Raw genomic sequence first — 20000 nt, 5'->3', positions numbered from 1 at the left:
GGTTATTAGATTAAGAATGGAGGTCTTTCCCTCCTTTCTCCATCCCTTGTAGCTCTCTATTAAAAGAAAGAAAGAAAGTGAAACTATGACCCAGAGCAAAACTCGAACCTCTCAGGCCCTCTGTGATGCAAATGAGAGGAGGTTTTCTCTGAGCCGTGACTTGGTGAACCGTTAATTTTACACCACGTTCCTTTTTAGTTCTTCTGTTTATCAGAATCCCGAGGCCACCTTCAAACACATGCTTTCTTCTTTCCATCTTGGACCTTTTCATCGCGCTATTCTTCTGACGTTGTGTAAGCAAAGTCAAGATATTTCAAAAGGCTTAAAACAGAGAAGTAGTTTCAGATCTTGGTTTGAGTGTGTGTGTGTGTGCGTGTGTGTGTGTGTGTGTGAGAGAGAGAGAGAGAGCTGAGAACCCTGTAGTGGTATATCACATGGGAATAAAGCTCCCTGTCTCTGGTTTAGTGGCAGGTCTGAGATGATGATGATGATGATGATGTTCATGATGATGATGATGGTGGTGGAGATGAAGAGATGTTCCTCCTTTTTCTCGGTGTAGCTAAATTTATTGTTCGCCATCTGCAGGGTGGAGAAGTTTGGGCAAACTCCAGAGACCACGGAGAGCCTTCTAATTAAATCGTCATCATTATCAACTTGCGGTGCACGATCGTCCCTGATGCCGAGCTCTTCCAAGATGAACATGGAAACCGAGAGAGCTGTATATATTTTTTCTCCTCTAATCCCTGTGCTCTGGATGGATTTACAAAGAGAAAAGCAGAAGCCCTGATATAGCCAACCATGGTGCTGCTTTTTGTTTTTTGGCAAACAATCCTTCCATTTACACTTGGGTTTAAAGAACTGCACCGGATCTGGGAAAGTCATCGTGGATTTCTGGACCTGGTTTTATATCCAGTATATATATTTTTTTACTGGTTCAGCATCTGTACTGTGTGTTCGGTCAGTAATAATATCAATTAGCGGTGAAAAGATGAGCGTTTGTGCCGGTGTGTGTGTGAGAGAGAGAGAGAGAGACGCCTGACAGCTTTTAGCTCTGTATTCCGTGCACTAGACCTGTGAGTGACACGGAGGAGTGCGGGAAAAAACGCTTTATCAGAACATAATTACAGCCCCTGTGATTAAAGGGGGAAGTGACTCTGATTAGAAGAGTTTCTTGGGGACGTGGAAACTGGATGAATATTCAAATGAAAAAAAAAAAACAAGCAGAAATGTTCTGCGGAGGTTTTATTTTTTTTTTGTCTTGTAAGCTCTGATATCATCAGAGCCTCTTTTTTTAAAGGTCGTCTTGCTAAAAATTCATTATTAACGAGCGATGGCTTCATTTCTGTCTATTTGAGACACGTTTAATGTCAAACCAGCCTTCGTGTTGTGCTGTTATCGGAAACTAACCAACATCGTCGGCGTTACTGTTACCAACATGGGAAGTTGATTATTTTCCTAAATCAGCGCCTGCTGAAGTGTTTTATTCTTCTTGGCCCACATGTACTAATGAATACAACTTCATTTATTAAAGAAAAACACTTAACAGTTATTCCACGAAATCGAGTTGTACATGAGCTGATAGACGACGAGGCGCGGAGCACCAAGATTGAGTGGAATAACTGTTTTATTTGATCCACAGTCAATGGATTTTGAGAAACGGAGCATTTTTATTTTTTGAAAATTCGAGATATAAAAACTTCATACAAAACATCCGACAAAATAATTTCGGTTTAGAATGTAAACAAACCAGCGAAATGACAGGAGCAATTTGTGAAAAATGCAATAATGATCTCATCCCATCTCATTATCTCTAGCCGCTTTATCCTGTTCTACAGGGTCGCAGGCAAGCTGGAGCCTATCCCAGCTGACTACGGGCGAAAGGCGGGGTTCACCCTGGACAAGTCGCCAGGTCATCACAGGGCTGACACATAGACACAGACAACCATTCACACTCACATTCACACCTACGCTCAATTTAGAGTCACCAGTTAACCTAACCTGCATGTCTTTGGACTGTGGGGGAAACCGGAGCACCCGGAGGAAACCCACGCGGACACGGGGAGAACATGCAAACTCCGCACAGAAAGGCCCTCGCCGGCCACGGGGCTCGAACCCGGACCTTCTTGCTGTGAGGCGACAGCGCTAACCACTACACCACCGTGCCGCCCTAATAATAATAATAATAATAATAATTGACACATTTTTTAAAAAGATACTGTATGTTCTTCCAATCACATACTTTCATTACATATTTTGTTGCTTTTTATTTTTTGTATTTTTTGGGGTTTTGTTTTCAAGTCAAGTTTTTATTTTGTCCTTGGTTGCTTCAGCAACACACTCTGTCATTTTGTTTTTCTCTATTCATGGTATATGAGCTGATATCCTAGTAGTAGAGTAGCCAATCAGAGTGCGCGATTGCTAATATCTAGTGAAAGTGGAGAGACTCAATCTGTTTATCCATGAAACAAATTCATTACTGTGTTATCGCAGTGATAAACAGCTGTTCGCTGTTTTTTCTTTTTTTTGATGTTAAGAAGACAAAAAAATCGCAGCTTGTTACCGAAACACTTGCTAGTATAAACTCCTCTGTCCTTGAAGACATCTGAAAACTTAAAGTTACAGCTTTATCTCAGACTGTTATAAAACATTGACACTGGAGACTCCTTCTGTAAATGTTTACATGCAAATCACAGGATTATTTAATACACTCATTCTAATTCGTTATCGTTTCTATAGCAACCACTCATTAACAGGGACTCATATGACAGACGCTGGATGCTCTGCTAGTAATAAACATATTTTTTTAAAGTTGAAATTGTTGATAAGGTGGGCGGCACGGTGATGTAGTGGTTAGTGCTGTCGCCTCACAGCAAGAAGGTCCGGGTTTGAGCCCCGTGGCCGGCGAGGGCCTTTCTGTGTGGAGTTTGCATGTTCTCCCCGTGTCCCCCCGTGCTCCGGTTTCCCCCACAGTCCAAAGACATGCAGGTTAGGTTAACTGGTGACTCTAAATTGAGCGTAGGTGTGAATGTGAGTGTGAATGGTTGTCTGTGTCTATGTGTCAGCCCTGTGATGACCTGGCGACTTGTCCAGGGTGAACCCCGCCTTTCACCCGTAGTCAGCTGGGATAGGCTCCAGCTTGCCTGCGACCCTGTAGAACAGGATAAAGCAGCTACAGATAATGGATGGATGGATGGATGGATTTTGATAAGGTGAAGTTATCTGGAGGTTACGGTTTTGCAGTTTGTTAGTGAAGTGACAAGCTGCGTTTTTTTTTTTTTTTTAACGAGAGAAACAGGCTGGAGAAGGAAAGACTGTTTATAGCTGCTATAACATCAGTGACAACAGGAACAAATAAACTTGTTTCATGGACATTTCACAATGTTATATGCAACTGTAAATTTGCCTTTTAACAAATGAAAATATTTAATTGTTGTATTAGAGAAATACGCACATGTTTACATGTTTACGAGTCCCCATGAATGAACAAGCTGTTGCTATAGAAACGATAAGGTATCAGAACGAGCGCATTAATGTACAGTAGGCTGTATAAACCTGTGATTTATAGCCACACTACTATCAGAGCTGCTGTTCTATCTGGAAAATTAATCAACACCCTTCCCTTCCCTTCCCTTCCCTTCCCTTCCCTTCCCTTCCCTTCCCTTTTGACCAATCACAATCCAGAATTCACCAGCACCGTGGTAAAATTCGGCTCTTGTTCGCTTCTCGTTCTTCCTCGACTCCGGAGGCAGTTTTGTTCTCGTGTCACTTTGACAGGGAGATTAGTATTGCTTTACTCTTCTCTATTCTCATCTCTCGCTCTCCTAAAACACAATCCAGCGTGTGATAGCCTGCTCCGAGTCCGTCAAAAGAGTCTGAAATACCGTACACTACAATCTCTTGTAACTTTTACAATTTCACAAGTGACTTCCCTCTCAGAATAACCTTCTTCTGGCCTTTTGACTTCACCAGGGCTTGGGTTTTTCACACAAAGAGCTATACATAAAAAATAATAAATAAATAAATTAAAAAATCTTAGCATTCTCTGAATTTACGAAGCTGAAGGCTGCTTATCTTGAAGCCTTTCACGGGTTTTAGAAATGGAGAAAAATAATATTTCACGGCTAAATTTTTGAACTTGTATTGTGCAACACGAAAAAAAAAATAGTGTGCAACGAGCAGCTTCAAATCTGTCGGAACAGTCAGAACATCTTTGCCTTTACAGTGGTCTGGTTTAAAGTTGGGATCCTTTCAATACACCACACCATATGAACGCGACACTTTTTTAAAATAGTTTATTTACATCCTTGGTGTGTTTTTCTGAGCTGAGATCCGTGTGTGTGCTTTAAGAGACATGGCGTGGTAATCAAGTTGCTGCTTCAACACTCAACTTTTGCATGATGCTTGAAAAATGTGGAAGAGAAAGTGTGGATTGAGGCGAGAGCCAAGAGCCAAGGTCAAGAGCTGAGCATTCTCCTTGTGCCATCGTCTCAAACCACGCGCTTATTTACGTCTTGGATTGCTTCCGGATTTATCAGACGGAGCCGAGGAACACCGTCAGGTCGGGAATTTTTATATGCTGAGAATAACGCGAGCCATGTGTTAAACAGCCATTGGTGAAATGTCGAGACCTTTTCATGTGACCCACCTGTCGTGCTTTCATCACTGATAATGCTAACCTCATGTTGCTATCATCAGCTGTGTGTGTGTGTGTGTGTGTGTGTGTGTGTGTGGTCAAACAGATCCCATTTCTCAACTGTTAGATATGAAGCTCCCAAGAATCACAAATTCAAGAATTTTTTTTTTCAAATTTTACAGACGCTCGGCTTGTTAACCGTCTGCTCCATACGTCACTAGGTGAAGCACTGTACTTCCTCAGGTTTCACACAACCAGTGCCACGCTCTAATGGGCTCTCTGGGCATGACTGGGACATCATAACCATTTGGAAGTGTTTGTTTTACCCCCCTGTGGAACCAAGAAAAAAAAATCACCAAAATTCACTCACGGCGCGTATAAGCAGCACCATGTGATGTAAGTTGTTATTATTGGATACGCAGGATAGGAAAATTTTGATTATTTTCCAAAAATCCACCATGGAGCGGGTGGGAATTATGTCACAAAGGCCACATTGTAAGGTTTATAAGGTTTGTAAGGTTTATAAGGCTGGGCGTGTGGAGCGTGTCTCTGGCTCTCTCTCTTTTTTTAACTTATATGCTTGCTTTAGATTGTCTGAACATAACGTTTGCATTTACTTGCTTTACGGAAAGGAATATTCCTTTATTAGAGCAGCTGTCGTCAATCAAGCGCTCGAAAAACCCCTGGAGCAAAAACAAAACAAAACAAAAAAACCTCCATAAAAACTATCATATTTAAAAACAAAATTGTTTTTCTTATTTTAAACATGAGCCATCACGACTTGTGTAGCAGATTCTCAGCTGGTTGAGAAAGGAACGAGTTTTTGCCCAGTGTTTTGCATTGCATTTACATTTCTGTGATCTGGTCTGAGAACTGATTAATAATTATAAACATCATTGCTTGTTAAAAAAAAAATGTTGACTGCAAACAAGACTGTTCGACAGAGAGCCACGGATTTATTTTCTGTATTAAATTCGAAACAGACGTGAAAAATAAATACAGTGTGAATATCCGATTGTCTCGGTCAGTCGTGCAATTATTTATTTATTTATTTATTTATTTGTTTTGTTTTCAGACTGAAATTATGGCTTTGCTTCACAACCTGAACCTCCTGAGAGATGACTAAATCTTACACACCTTCCTAAAGAAGAGAAGGTTCTTTGATAAACGTAGACTTTTTAACTTTCCTCTGAATTGCTGATTCCACTCGGGAGAAAAAGTACCAAATTTTTGTGTTTATTTATTTATTTAACTCATATACACAACATAAGTTGATATCAGTTAACTATCCATCCATCCATCCATCCATCCATTACCACTTATCTTGTGCAGGGTCGCAGGCAAGCTGGATCCTATCCCAGCTGACTACGGGCGAAAGGCGGGGTTCACCCTGGACAAGTCGCCAGGTCATCACAGGGCTGACACATAGACACAGACAACCATTCACACTCACATTCACACCTACGCTCAATTTAGAGTCACCAGTTAACCTAACCTGCATGTCTTTGGACTGTGGGGGAAACCGGAGCACCCGGAGGAAACCCACGCGGACACGGGGAGAACATGCAAACTCCGCACAGAAAGGCCCTCGCCGGCCACGGGGCTCGAACCCAGGACCTTCTTGCTGTGAGGCGACAGCGCTAACCACTACACCACCGTGCCGCCACCAAAAGAAACGTATTAAACATAAATAAAATAAGAAAGAAACTCAAGAAAATGCCGCTTGCCACATAGTGTGACATCACATGAAACACAACCCATGCAAATGAAATGCTAATAACTGATGAAGGATTAAAAGCTAACTGTTTTTTCTAATCGGTCCTGTGAGTTGCTTAGCTGGATATTTGAAAGCTAATTTTAAAAACAAGTTTTGTAAACTTAAATTAAAAAAAAGCTGAATAAACTTGAATGTTGCTTGTCGAGATCGTCGCTCGTGATGCATGTTTTTTGTGAACACATTACAACTGAGGTTTAGGTGAAGTAATAATAATAATAATAATAATAATAATAATAATAAATACTATCAAGGCTTCAACTGATCACACAAGTGACAACAGCAAGTGCTGACTGTGCAAGGAGAAAGAGGAAACGGTGGACCACTTTATTAGCTCATGGAACAAGATTGTACAGACAGACTACTTGGAAAGGCACAATAAGGTAGCATCAGTGTTACCCTGGAATTCATGCATGAAGTAGAACATCCCGGTTAGCAGAGAAATGGTGGGAGCACAAAGTCAAAAAGGTCCTTCAAACAGATGACTTCAAAATTCTATGGGACTTCAAGATTCAAACTGACCAGCAATTGACGTCCAACACGCCTGACACCATTGTTATTGAAAATAAAAAAAGCAGGTGTGGTTTGTGGACATGGCGATACCAGGAGATAGTACAACTGAACTGAAAGAAATAGAGAAGATCATTAAATACCGAGATCCGAGATGGAGATTGAGAGATGATGGGAAAAGAAAGCCACAGTAGTACCAGTTGTGGTCGGAGCACTGGGAGCAGCACCCAAAGACCTTGAAAAACATCTCAGGACATTGGAGCTCAACAAGATCACACCACGACAACTTCAGAAAGCAGCACTACTAGGAACCGCACACATCCTGCGCAAGTACCTCCAAAATGCATAGGTCCTTGGATAGGACTCAAACTTGGGGGTCCAAAACTGCCAGTCCAGGACACCTGATGGACTGAGTTTAGTGAATAATAATAATAATAATAATAATAATAATAATAATAATAATAATATCTCCCCTCGACCTGCTGGAGCAATCACGTGCCACGTGTAATTTCTCCAAACTCAGCGTGATTGCATTCCTGAAGTCGCTCTCGTCCTTGTACAGCTGCTCGTCTCTTCTACAACACCTGAAAAGCTGATTGCTGCGGCATCATGGGAAAGAACGTGTCTCTAATAGCCGAGCTGAGAACCATGTGTCTCCTGTGTGTGTGTGTGTGTGTGTGTGTGTGTTTTTTCTTCCCCACACTAATTGAATTCGGCACTAAAATACTGCTGGCCGGAGCCCTTACCTTGTTTGACTTATTTATTGCCTGACTGGAGAGATAATTTGACCTCCACTTTTCAAAAGCTCTATTTTTCCCCCTCTTTAAAAAAAAAAGCAAAAAGAGCAATAAACTCAATTATACCGCCGATCAGTGACTCAAATGATGCATTTGTTTTTCACCAGAGAGGGGAAAGTGCTCTGTGTTCAGGGGCTTGTGTTTTTTATTCGCCCTAAATGCGTGCAGCGCCAAGACGGAGAGCGAGATTGCCGAGCCAGCTCCGGTTGTGTCAGCCAAGATTTGTGCGCGTCCTTTAAATCATTTCCCTCTCTAGAAAATTAAGAATGCAGAGATATTCTCAAACCGATCATTTCTCTCTCCATGCTTCCCAAATGCAGTCATTTGCACTCCAACGTATGACAATTAATGGCGAGCTTTTGCACAGGAGAGGAAAGATCGGCGTGATCGGCGTTAACGTAAACATCCGAAATGAGAGGTTATAATGTTAATTGTTTCAGTGCGTAAGCTGGTTGTATAGGGCTCGCTGTAAGCATGGCTGTCCATCATGGTGAAGATTTACATTCCTGTGAAGAACGTCTGAGGAAATGTTTTAGCTCGCTGCAAAGCGCTCGGCTATTTCTCTCGTTCCTAAACGTAACTCTTTATATCGTTTGTTTGCTTTCCCTGTGTAGGATTTACGAGTGTATTTAGGAATTTATGAAATACTTCCTTTCATTTCTCTCTCTGCTTTTTGTCATTGTAATAATAATAATAATAATAATAATAATAATAACCTTCTTTCTCTCATCTGGATTGTGATTGGTCAGAAGGGAGGGTGTTGATTTGTTTCCTAGAACAGCAGCAGGTTTATTTAATGTGCTTGTTCTCTAATTCGTTATCGTTCCTATAGCAAACATTCATTCACAGGGACTCGTATGACGGACGCGGGACGCTCTGCTAATAACAAACGGATTTTTTTTAAAGTTGAAATTATTGATAAAGTGATGTTATCTGGTTATCTAGAGGTTACGGTTTTGCAGTGTGTTAGTAACATGACAAGTTGCGTTTTTTTTTTACAAGGCTGGTGAAGGAAAGTCTGTTTATAGCTGCTATAACGTAAGTGACAACAGGAACAAATTAACTTGTTTCTTGGACATTTCACAATGTTATATGTAACTTTAAATTTGTCTTTTAACAAGTAAAATTTTTTAAAGCTGTACTGCCTTTCAGATTTTTCAAGTGTAGGTCATAAAAAGAATTTTCCCGACACCCAATTATTTTTGTTTAGTGAACAAAAGCTACTGAATTTGAATCACAGACTTCCAATTTTATTAGTTTTTTTAAAATAGAACAATTAATGAGCTTAGAGTCACGTGGCCCTAAATTCTCAGCTATTTTTCCCTGCTTCACCATGACCCAATTCAAGATACTACGTCATGCATCACGTGGTGGGCTTTCCCCGTTCACGCAAGGCATTGTGGGATACAAATTTGAAACAGGAGAGAAAAATGGAGGATGTGAGTGTGCGAATGAAATGTGAAAGAGCGAGTACAGTAACAGAAAGAAAGCGAGAAGAAAAGACTTTATGTTATATACGAAGGAAAGGAAACGCAGGACCAAACTAATAAATATGGGCGCTCAGCGAGCACCTCGGTGTGATCAGCTGTTCGTTTAGCGACAGAATGATGGAACTGTCAGTGCACGCTCAAAGGGAAACCTGTAGATGGCAGTAATGCAACACTGTGGATGCCAGCTGCCGTAAAACCCAAAAGAAGAAGAAGAAGGTAAACCTGCGCATGCGCACACGGACTTCCTCTGTCTGCTTGACTGCGCCAAGCGAGCGATTTCATGCACATTATTTGCTTTAATCACCTCAAATTAAATAACTTCCCAGCCACAGAATGGCCTGATATTTTGTGAGATATTACAGGAATAAACAGATATCACAATCACCACATTTCAGACGGAACTAAATTTCACCGATTTTATGAAATCAAAAGGCCGTCTAGCTTTAACTGTTGTATCAGAGTGGTGATGGTGACGCCGCTTCATCACAGAGCCTTGATTTCTCTTTATCGGCTACAAAAGGCGACATTTTTAATGCCCTAGTGTTCATCTTGTTCACGTTCTGCTTGTTTCAGTCTTATCAGATTGTCTAAAGCTGCCAATTCAGTTGCAAATGTAATCTTTGAAAATGCCACGGTGTCACACATGCAAAAAAAAAACCACAAAGGGAAAAAAAATACTAATAATTTCGTGGACAACCAATGGCGCCTGATTGTAACCTGATCATTTCTGGATCAATTGATTCCGTTCTGGTTTAATTCACCATGTGATTGACTTTCGGCACCGTTCAAGGAAAATAAATAAATAACTAAATAACTAAATAAAAAAAAAATCCCATCCCTGCCCGACGTTTGGTCTTTTAAAGAGTGCAGTCATTTGAATACTGATGCTTGCTGCTTAGACCTCGTCACTGAAAATGGCTGAAAGTCAGGAGACAATTGCAGGTTGATTATGTTGCCACTGACAGAAGATGGAAGTCCTTTTGTGCCTCGGATTTATTTGCATTTAAATGTTTATTGTGGATGTGTAATGCTCACGCGTGCTGATTGTCAGCTCTGGCTGTGGGCTTTTGTTGCGTGAAAAACAAAACGAATGAATTTCAGAAGGGAATTGACAGGAAGGAAGCCTGGAATTATTATCGTTGTTGTTGTTATTATTTTTTAACCAAAGTTAGATTCTGAATCAATCAACGTGACTTTGTTTTCAAGCTGCTTCCTTTGGTAGAAAGATTTACTCAGCATCTGCATAAAAGATTTCTGTGTGTGTGTGTGTGTGTGTTGTTTTTTTCTGAGCGATCATTCTCGTGTCACTGAAAGTCGTCTGAGGCATGTTTTTAACCTTTGTCTGAGTCGGTAAAGAAAATAGACGTGTGTGTGTGTGTGTATATCAGTTTGTGTGTATCTCTTTCTCTCTCTCTCTCTTCTTACACACACACACACACACACACACATATATATATATATATATATATATATATATATATATATATATATATATATATAGGTTAGTGATGATGATGTGTGTGTGTAAGAAGAGTGTATGGGTGTGGAGCTCATGGCCGAACCCACCTCCTGCTGCTCAGGGCTCCGGGTTCTTTTGTCCCGCAGCACTCAGCGCGTCTGCCTCCTCAGGAGAGTGGCGACTTTCACCAGCGTGGCTGCACAAAAGCCCTTCTTTCCTTTGAGGTGTTAAAAACTTCCATTTATGCATTCCCTGGACAAAAAGCCCCGAGCCCATTTTCGAGGCCAGTGGTAACACAGGCGGACATTGTGGCCACGCTTCTCTAGCACTCATTTCACAGCTTCTAAAAACCAGTATGTGGTGAACAGGATTTCAGCGGCTAAAATGCCCCGCGAGAGTGTGGGCGATAAGAGAGCGAGAGAGCCAAAGAATGACCGCTAACTCGCCGAAGCAGACTCCGTCTCGAACCTGTGATTGTGACTCCAGGAGTGCATTCGGTCTCCTCGAGCTCTGTAGGTTCACCCAGCAGACTGTCACCAAACCCATAACTCAATGATACGGTGGATTTTTATTTATTCTCAGCAAACTAAACCGGCTTTTGTAGTGCTGAAGGCCTTTAACCCAGAGAGGACCGTTTCTACCTGCAGCAGCGTCAAGGCAGTGTGAGGAATAACATACACTTACTGTGGCACACCGTCGTAGGAAAATAATCGGTGGATTCTGTTTTGGATGGTGCGATGAAATGACTTAACTGTTCTGACACTGAACTCTGACAGGTGACGTCATGGTCTTATCATACATACAGCACACCCAGAGCAGCCTGGGGGGCAGTTGGGGTTTTGGTACTTTGCTCAGGGGCACTTCAGCCATTTCTGCTGGTCCAGGGAATCAAACCAGTGACCTTTGGGCCCCAAAGCTGCTTCTCTAACCATTAGGGCATGGCTTCCCATTTTTAGCTGACGTGTCTCTTGCGTTGCGACTCTCAAATGTAACAGGTTTGTGAAAGTGACCAGTCAGGGGTGCTAATACTTATGAAATGGCAAGAATATTACATGCAAACTTTGTTCTGTCTCTTTTTTTTTAATATTTATGATCTGTTTTTTAATGGTTTCTATAGTAACAGCTCACTCGCAGTGACTCGACCAACAGACATGGTGCTAGACATCATGAAGACGATAAATGGATTTTTAAAAACACACTTTTATTTAAGAAACAGAAACGGATGCTATGGTAACGTGACACGCTGACAGATGGACACGTCTGTCATCCACATTTCATGAAAATCGCTTCTTCTCTCTCAATTCTTCACTGATTTTGATTCTTTCTGGCATGAAGTTAGGGGGACCTAGGGTGCATAGAACTGCTACCCAGATTTGCTTCACCACAATTATCTCATCTCATCTCATCTCATCTCATCTCATCTCATCTCATCTCATCTCATCTCATCTCATTATCTGTAGCTGCTTTATCCTGTGCTACAGGGTCGCAGGCGAGCTGGAGCCTATCCCAGCTGACTACGGGCGAAAGGCGGGGTTCACCCTGGACAAGTCGCCAGGTCATCACAGGGCTGACACATAGACACAGACAACCATTCACACTCACATTCACACCTACGCTCAATTTAGAGTCACCAGTTAACCTAACCTGCATGTCTTTGGACTGTGGGGGAAACCGGAGCACCCGGAGGAAACCCACGCGGACACGGGGAGAACATGCAAACTCCACACAGAAAGGCCCTCGCCGGCCACGGGGCTCGAACCCAGGACCTTCTTGCTGTGAGGCGACAGCCCTAACCACTACACCACCGTACCGCCCTGCTTCACCACAATTATTAATGAAGTTATTGACTAATTAATCAGACAAAAATCACTTCTTCTCGGTCAATTCCTCGCCGTTTTGGATTCTTTCTGGTAAATAGGTCAGTATTCCTCGGGTGGATATCGCTTCTGTATATAGCTTGTATATAGCGTCAACATTTATTGTGCAAGGTGGCCTACTTTAGATCGTTCCTTCTGGACTAGACGGGGCCGGAGTGAGCCACGCCATCATTGACGGTCTCGTTATTCTATAACAGCATGTACGGTACACTATCGCAACAATTCAACTTTTTGTTTTTGTTTAATTGTACATCGATATTCTTGTTACTTTTATCCGTTTATAGTTACATGTAAGAATGTGGAATGTCTGTGTTGTGGAACAAGATCGTTCTTGTTCTTATTTAGATTACAGCAACAATAAACAGTCGTTCCGTCACTAGCCTGTCTTTGTTCTGTGTGTCTTGAGGTTAATCAGATAATAAAACTCAGCGTGTCACGTTACCGTGGCAAACGTTTTTGTTTCTTAAATAAAAGCGTTTTTTAAAATCTGTTTATCATCTTAATGATGTCTCGTACCATGTCTGTTGGTCGAGTCACTGCGAGTGAGCTGTTACTATAGAAACCATAAAAAAACAGATCATAAATATTCAAAAAAAAGAGACATAACAAAGTTTGCATGTAATATTCTTGCCATTTTCATAAGTATTAACACCCCTGACTGGTCGCTTTCACAAACCTGCTACGTTTGAGAGTCACGTCAGCTAAAAATGGGAAGCCATGCCCTAATGGTTAGAGAAGCAGCTTTGGGACCCAAAGGTCACCGGTTTGATTCTCTGGACTAACAGGAATGGCTGAAGTGCCCTTGAACAAGGTACCGAACCCCCAACTGCTCCCCAGGCTGCTCTGGGTGTGTTGTACGTTGCTCTGGATAGATAAGAGCTCTGCTAAATCCCATTAACGTAAAGTAAAAATGTTGTTATTATTGTTTGTATTTTCTCTCCATCAAAACCAATTAGCTAATTATTACTGATCTGAGCACCTGATATGGACAGGGTTAGTCTACCTTTGTTAAGATGTTCTACCCCTCCCCTCATTCATTCCTTCCTTCATCCTTATCCCGATGTTCCTCCTCCTCCTGAACCTCCTCTCCGACAGCTTTATCTCTTCACTCAATAATTAAGTCGACTTGCTGCTGGGGAACCGTGTTTCCTTTTGGAAGAAGTGCAGGCGCGAGTTGCTTTTTGTCCGGCCGGAGATTGAGTTTGACAATGGGGTCCGTGCAGAATGACAGGCATGGAGCTTTTTCAAGCAAGAACCCCCCCACTCCCCACCCTCTCCTCTCCGCTTCCCATCCAATCCTCCCATCCCGAATGACAGCTTAGCCTGTGTTGCTGGTCTAAGGCGTCCTGCTTCATTTCCCCCCCCATTTCCCCCCTTTTTCCGGCCCTGGTTCTGGCCCTGCTGTTGGTGGAGAGATAACCTGGCCTCCTCTAGGTACATGAGCGACCTGCTGATGGGCGAGATTGGCTCTTTTGTCCCAATAACTGCCTTTGCTAAATCTCCTCTTTAACATGTTGTGGACTAAGAAGAGCGCAGGGATGGGAATAGTGTATAGAGGTAATGTGTTTTTTCCCCCCCATTGGTTCAGAAGGCTGAATAAAGCTTTAGATGATGGGGTGCAATTTAAAAATGTTCCATGTCATGTCACGGAGCGCAATAGGAGATGACCACTGAGTTTAAGCGCTTCGGTGTGCAGGTTTAGTCTCTTAAAAGCTCACCTTGGAGGATGTTTAAAAGCATATTGCTGTACAGTACATTTCTCTAAAACAAGCTGTGGAAGAGTGAAGAGTACATACAGGGAGTGTGTGTGTGTGTGTGTGTGTGTGTGTGTGTGTGTGTGTGAGAGAGAGATAATGTTTGTATATTTATAAGGAAGTTACTTGTTCTGTTGTTGCATGATGGACAAACACACTGAGTGCTATGATATTATCCAGTCATTAAACCACTTCCGTGTGTGTGTGTGTGTGTGTGTGTGTGTGTGTGTGTGTGTGTGTGATTTTTCTTCACATCCTCAAGAGTTTTATTCCTCAAAACTAAAAGTTATAGCTTTACATAAATTTTATAAGTTTTAAAGATCAACTGTTACGTTTGTATTTTAATCTGTTTTTTATTCACGGAGCATTCGGGTGGTCGAGTCCCTCGTTATGAACTGTTACTATAGAAATGATGACGTATCAGAACGAGTGCATTAAAGTATAAAACCTTGTGATGTGCAGCTGCACTACAGTCAGAGCTGCTGCTCTAGAGAATTAATCAACACCTTTGCTTCTGACCAGTCAGAGTCCAGGATTCTGCAGCGCTGTGGGATAAAAGTGATCGCTGCAGATCCATGCACGGGTCTCTGAGGCCGCTGGTCCTATCAGGAGTTAATAATGCACTGCGCTTTGTTGTGTGTGTGTGTGTGTGTGTGTGTGTGCGTGTGTGTGTGTGTGTGTGTGTGTGTGTGTGTATTTGGCTCCTGCCCTCAGCAGTCACTTTGTGGTGTTGTGTTTATTAGAGACATGTGTTGGGCTCATGTGAGGAGGAGACATCGAGTGGAAGTCTGAAACTTGTAGCGCTGCTCAGTTCACACATATCACACTTTAATACTGACAACAGAGACGTCTGTCTGTCTGTCTGTCTTTATCTCACTTTATCTCTGCTTCTCTCTCTGTCTTTCTTTTTCTCACTTTTTGTCTGTCTGTCTGTCTTTCAGTCTGTCTCTTCCTGTCTGTCTGACTCTCTTTCTCTCTGTGTCTTTTTTTCACTTTTTGTCTGTCTGTATTTGTCTGTCTTTTTTCACTTTTTGTCTGTCTGTCCCTGTCTGTCTCTTTTTCTCACTTTCTGTCTCTCTGTCTTTATTTTTAACGTTTTGTTTGTCTGTATCTGTCTGTCTATCTGTATCTCTGTCTCTTTCTCTCTTTATTTTTCTCACCTTTTGTCTGCCTGTCTTTCTGTCTGTCTCTCCCTGTCTCTCTGACTCTCTTTCTCTCTATATGTGTATTTTCTCACTTTTTTGTCTGTCTGTCTTTTTGTCACTTTTTGTTTGTCTGTCTGTTTTTCCCTGCCTGTCTCTTTTTCTCACTCTCTCTCTCTCTCTCTCTGTCTTTATTTTTTGCACATTTAGTCTGTCTGTCTCTGTATGTCTCTCCGTATCTCTGTCTTTTTCTTTGTCTTTCTTTTTCTCATTTTTTGTCTGTCTGTCCATCCATCTGTCTGTCTCTCTGTCTGTATGTCTGTCTTTCTCTTTCTCTTCTTCTCTGTTTGCAAAGTTTTGTTCTTGTCTTCTCTCACCTTATTCTGTGCCGTTTTTTTTGAGAGATGAAGCAGTAGTGTGAGTGTTCTCTCTGCCGGTGTAATTACAGACTCAATGCTTCAGTAATAAAACTGTTGGGAAATTAATAAACGCGACTCTGAGCTGATTATAATTCACTGAAATTCATCATCACACAGTTGGGGCGGAGTCTGAGGATGAAACTCACTGCTTCAGTCCCAGTACAACACACACACACACACACACACACACACACACACACAAATAATAATAATAATAATAATAATAATAATAATAATTTATTTATTTATTTAAATTATTTTTCATGAATCCAGATAAACCTTTTGCTGAAATAAAGCAGGCGAATAAAGCGACAGCGTTTACTCCCTTCCTCTCACTTTCAATCCTCATCATTTCTCTTAATTACCATCACATTATAAATTCAAATCCCAGTTAATTTTTTACCCCGCAATTAAAACAGGACAGTCTTTATTAAAGCTCACCGCGAACGACGAATATCTAATGTGACTGAAGGAGAGAACCGTTTATGGAATTATCACTCCAGTGAAGGGCACACACACACACACACACACACACACACACACACACACACGGTGCAGGAGAGGTGAGACAGTGTGGGGACACGCAGGCCGACGCCGTGTCCCTCTGAGAGCTCCAAACTGGGTGCCAGCTCCGAGGTGCGATTTTGATGACAACGGCTTTCCATTCGCATGTATGCACACACACACACACACACACACACACACACACACACACACACACACACACACACACACACACACACACACACTTCATACTCAACTCAAAAAGTATTCCTTTTATACATCAACAATTTGCCAATGATTACAATTCTTTATTTATTAAAAAGCGTCATACCTTTTATCCATTTATAGCCACTTTCAGTGCTGTGGAACGTCCATGAAACAAGTTAGTTCCTGTTCTCATGTACTGAACATTACAGCAGATATAAACAGTTGTTCTGTCCGCATCTGCTGTTTTTTCTCTCTTGAAATTGATTAGTAATAATAATAATAATAATAATAATAATAAACCTGCAACACTTTTGTTCATGAGGAAGCACAAAGAAGTGTAAACTCATCTGTCAGAAAACTTCCAGCTTTACCCCTCTGACACTGGAGACTCCTTCTGTAAATGTCAAATAAACAAATAAATCTCCGTACAGAAACCTTCACCGTGCTGTTTATCAGTTCCAGATGTTTTTCTGTTACTACAGAAACGATAATGAACGAGCATCACCACCTCCTGGCCAATCACAGCCCACGACTTGACAGTGTGACACGCCCTTGTTGTGGTGTGTTATTGTGATAAATCAGGACCAGATCTGATGGGTTCTCCTGCGGTTCTCCTCTGCTGTGTGTGAACAGCCGCTGTTTTTCCTCCTCGCCTGAGATGGAGGGAGCACAAATTGCAGGCGGATCAATTAGCTGTGACCTTAAACCCCTGTGTCCTTGTTTAATTGGCAGTGCCGAGGCAGGCTAATTGTATAAATCAGCTGGTAATGAGATCCCTGCGTGTTGTGAAAAACAGAATAATGTGAAGAAATGAACATCAATGAGCTTTGTGCACTTCTTCTTCCCTCGTTCCCCTCCCCAAACACAGCCCCCCAACACACACACATTTCCCCTCTTTCATTTCGTTTCTCTGTTTTTCATTTTCCCGTCTTTCTCCAAGTTGCAATTTGAAAAATTGTAAAAAAGTCCAAACTTTTTGCTGAGATAAGAGCTAAAAGATGAGCGAGCGAATCTGCATTAAAGAAAGCATCTGTTTGTTGGTGTTTTCCCTTGTGGCCTCTCTCTCTCTCTCTCTCTCTCTCTCTCTCCCATTCAGAGAACCGTGCTTGAGCTGATCCGAGGCTGAGAGCTAAATAAATCATTAGCGCTGCGCGGTGTGAGAGAGGGCCGAGCGAGAGATTGAATAAAACAAGCACTTTATATGAAAGGCATTTATTAACAGAATCAAACAGTGCAGGACGGAATAATGAGGTACCAGAGACGCCGAATCTAAACAATGTCTTGAGTCGAGTTCCTCAGAGGAACAACGAGAGAGAGAGAGAGAGAGAGAGAGAGAGAGAAAGGAAAAAGGAGAGGGTAGAGAGAGGTAGAGGGGTTGGGGTAGACAGAGATGGAGTGGGAGAGAGAGAGAAGGAGGGAGAAGGAGAGACAGAAGGAGATGGATCAGGAGAAAGGAGAGAGGGTAGAGAGAGATAGAGGGGTGGGAGAGAGAGAGAGGGAGGGAGAAGAAGAGAGTGAAGGAGAAAGAGAGAGAGATAGAAGGGTGGAAGAGAGAGGGAGAGTGTGAGAAAGAGAGGGTAGACAGAGATAGAGGGGTGGGAGAGAGAGAAAGAGAGAGAGAGAGAGAGAGGTGGCTGTTTGACTTCAACTGCTAATATGTGCAGCCAAATCTGTCTCTCTCTTAATATCTCTCTTTACATCTCTTTCTCTCTGTCTTTGTATCTATCTTTCTGTTTCTCCCTCATTGTCTTTCTTTGTGTCTCTCTGTTTATCACCTCTCTCTCTCTCTCTCTCTCTCTCTCTCTCTCTCTCTCTCTCATTGTGTCTGTCTTAATTTTCTTTTTTGCCTCTTTCTCCCTCTGTCTTTCCTTCTGTCTGTTTCTCTTTACTTTTTCACCTCTATCCCTGCCTCTCTCTCCTTCTGTCTCTCTCTGTCTTTCTCTCTCTTTTCCTCCTCTCTTTCTCTCTTTGTCTCCGTCTTTTCTTGCCTCAGTGTCTCACTCTGTCTCTCTTTGTGTCTGTCTCTCTCACCTTGTCTCTCTTTGTTTCTCTTTCTCTCTCTGTCTGTCTGTCACTCGTTCTCTCTCTCCTTTCAGAAACACTCACTCGTTCTTTCTTTCTTTCCTCCATTCCAGGTCATTTTCATGAATTCAAAATCAACTAATAAGTGATCTCTGGGAGCTGGAGATAAAGTCACACTGTTTACGTGAGTTCACAATGGAATTTATTTATTTATTTACTTATTTTTAAATCCAGATCCACACTGTCCATCCGTCTCTCTCTCTCTCTCTCTCTCTCTCTCTCTCTCTCTCTCTCTCCATCCATGTCTCTCACCATTCCGTTGTTTGTTTGCTGCCCTCAGATGGTTATTATTTCTACAGTATAATAAACAGCTGTAAAACAGAAAGGAATGAAATGAGCGATACTGTTTGGGTGACGACTGAGAGCACGCAGTGACGTCACTTTATTCTTCTCTGTGAACTGAAATGATGAGATTTGATGAAGTTGTTTCTTAAAAGTCTTAAATTTAACACCAGGCAGGAAAATCACGTCTCAGTCACTTTGGAAAAACACAGATTCGGTCACACATCACTCTCTCTGTCACTCACTCTCTCTGTCACTCACTCACTCACTCACTCACTCACTCACTCACTCACTCACTCACTCACTCACTCACTCACTCACTCACTCTCTCTTTAACTCACTCACTCACTCTCTCTCTCATGCACATATGCTGTCACTCACTTACTCACTCTGTCTCACTCACTCACTCACTCACTCACTCACTCACTCACTCACTCACTCACTCACTCACACTGTCACTCTCTCTCTCTCTCATTCTCTCTCACTCACTCAGTCACTGTCTCTGTCACTCACTCACTCACTCACTCACTCACTCACTCACTCACTCACTCACTCTCCACTCACTCACTCACTCACTCACTCGCTCGCTCGCTCTCTCTCTCACTCACTCACTCACTCACTCACTCACTCACTCACTCACTCACTCTCCACTCACTCACTCACTCGCTCGCTCGCTCGCTCTCTCACTCACTCACTCACTCACTCACTCACTCACTCACTCTCCTCTCACTCACTCACTCACTCGCTCGCTCGCTCGCTCTCTCTCTCTCTCTCACTCACTCACTCACTCTCCACTCACTCGCTCTCACTCACTCACTCACTCACTCACTCACTCTCCACTCACTCGCTCTCACTCACTCACTCACTCACTCACTCACTCACTCACTCACTCACTGACTCTCCACTCACTCACTCACTCACTCACTCACTCACTCACTCACTCACTCGCTCTCTCTCGCTTTCTCACTCACTCACTCACTCACTCACTCACTCACTCACTCACTCACTCACTCACTCACTCAGTCATGCATTCACTCACTCACTCACTCACTCACTCACTCACTCACTCA

General features: G+C 42.3%; 1 protein-coding gene across 7 annotated transcripts in view; it reads left to right on the top strand.

Moving 5' to 3' along the window:
- Positions 1 to 20000, top strand: part of sox6 (SRY-box transcription factor 6) — a 275016-nt gene that overhangs the window by 14878 nt on the left and 240138 nt on the right. For 4 of the 7 annotated variants that reach the window (XM_060940775.1, XM_060940774.1, XM_060940771.1 and 1 more), the window contains exon 3: positions 18702 to 18772. The exons of the other annotated variants lie outside the window; for them this stretch is intronic. The gene's annotated coding sequence lies outside the window, so the exon portion shown is untranslated. The remainder of the gene's footprint in view (positions 1 to 18701; positions 18773 to 20000) is intronic. 7 annotated transcript variants of the gene reach the window in all.

This window comes from Neoarius graeffei, chromosome 15 (assembly GCF_027579695.1).
Source record: "Neoarius graeffei isolate fNeoGra1 chromosome 15, fNeoGra1.pri, whole genome shotgun sequence".
NCBI lineage: Eukaryota > Metazoa > Chordata > Actinopteri > Siluriformes > Ariidae > Neoarius > Neoarius graeffei.
Note: the sequence above shows the minus strand (reverse complement) of the source record. Positions and strands in the feature narration are given on the sequence as shown.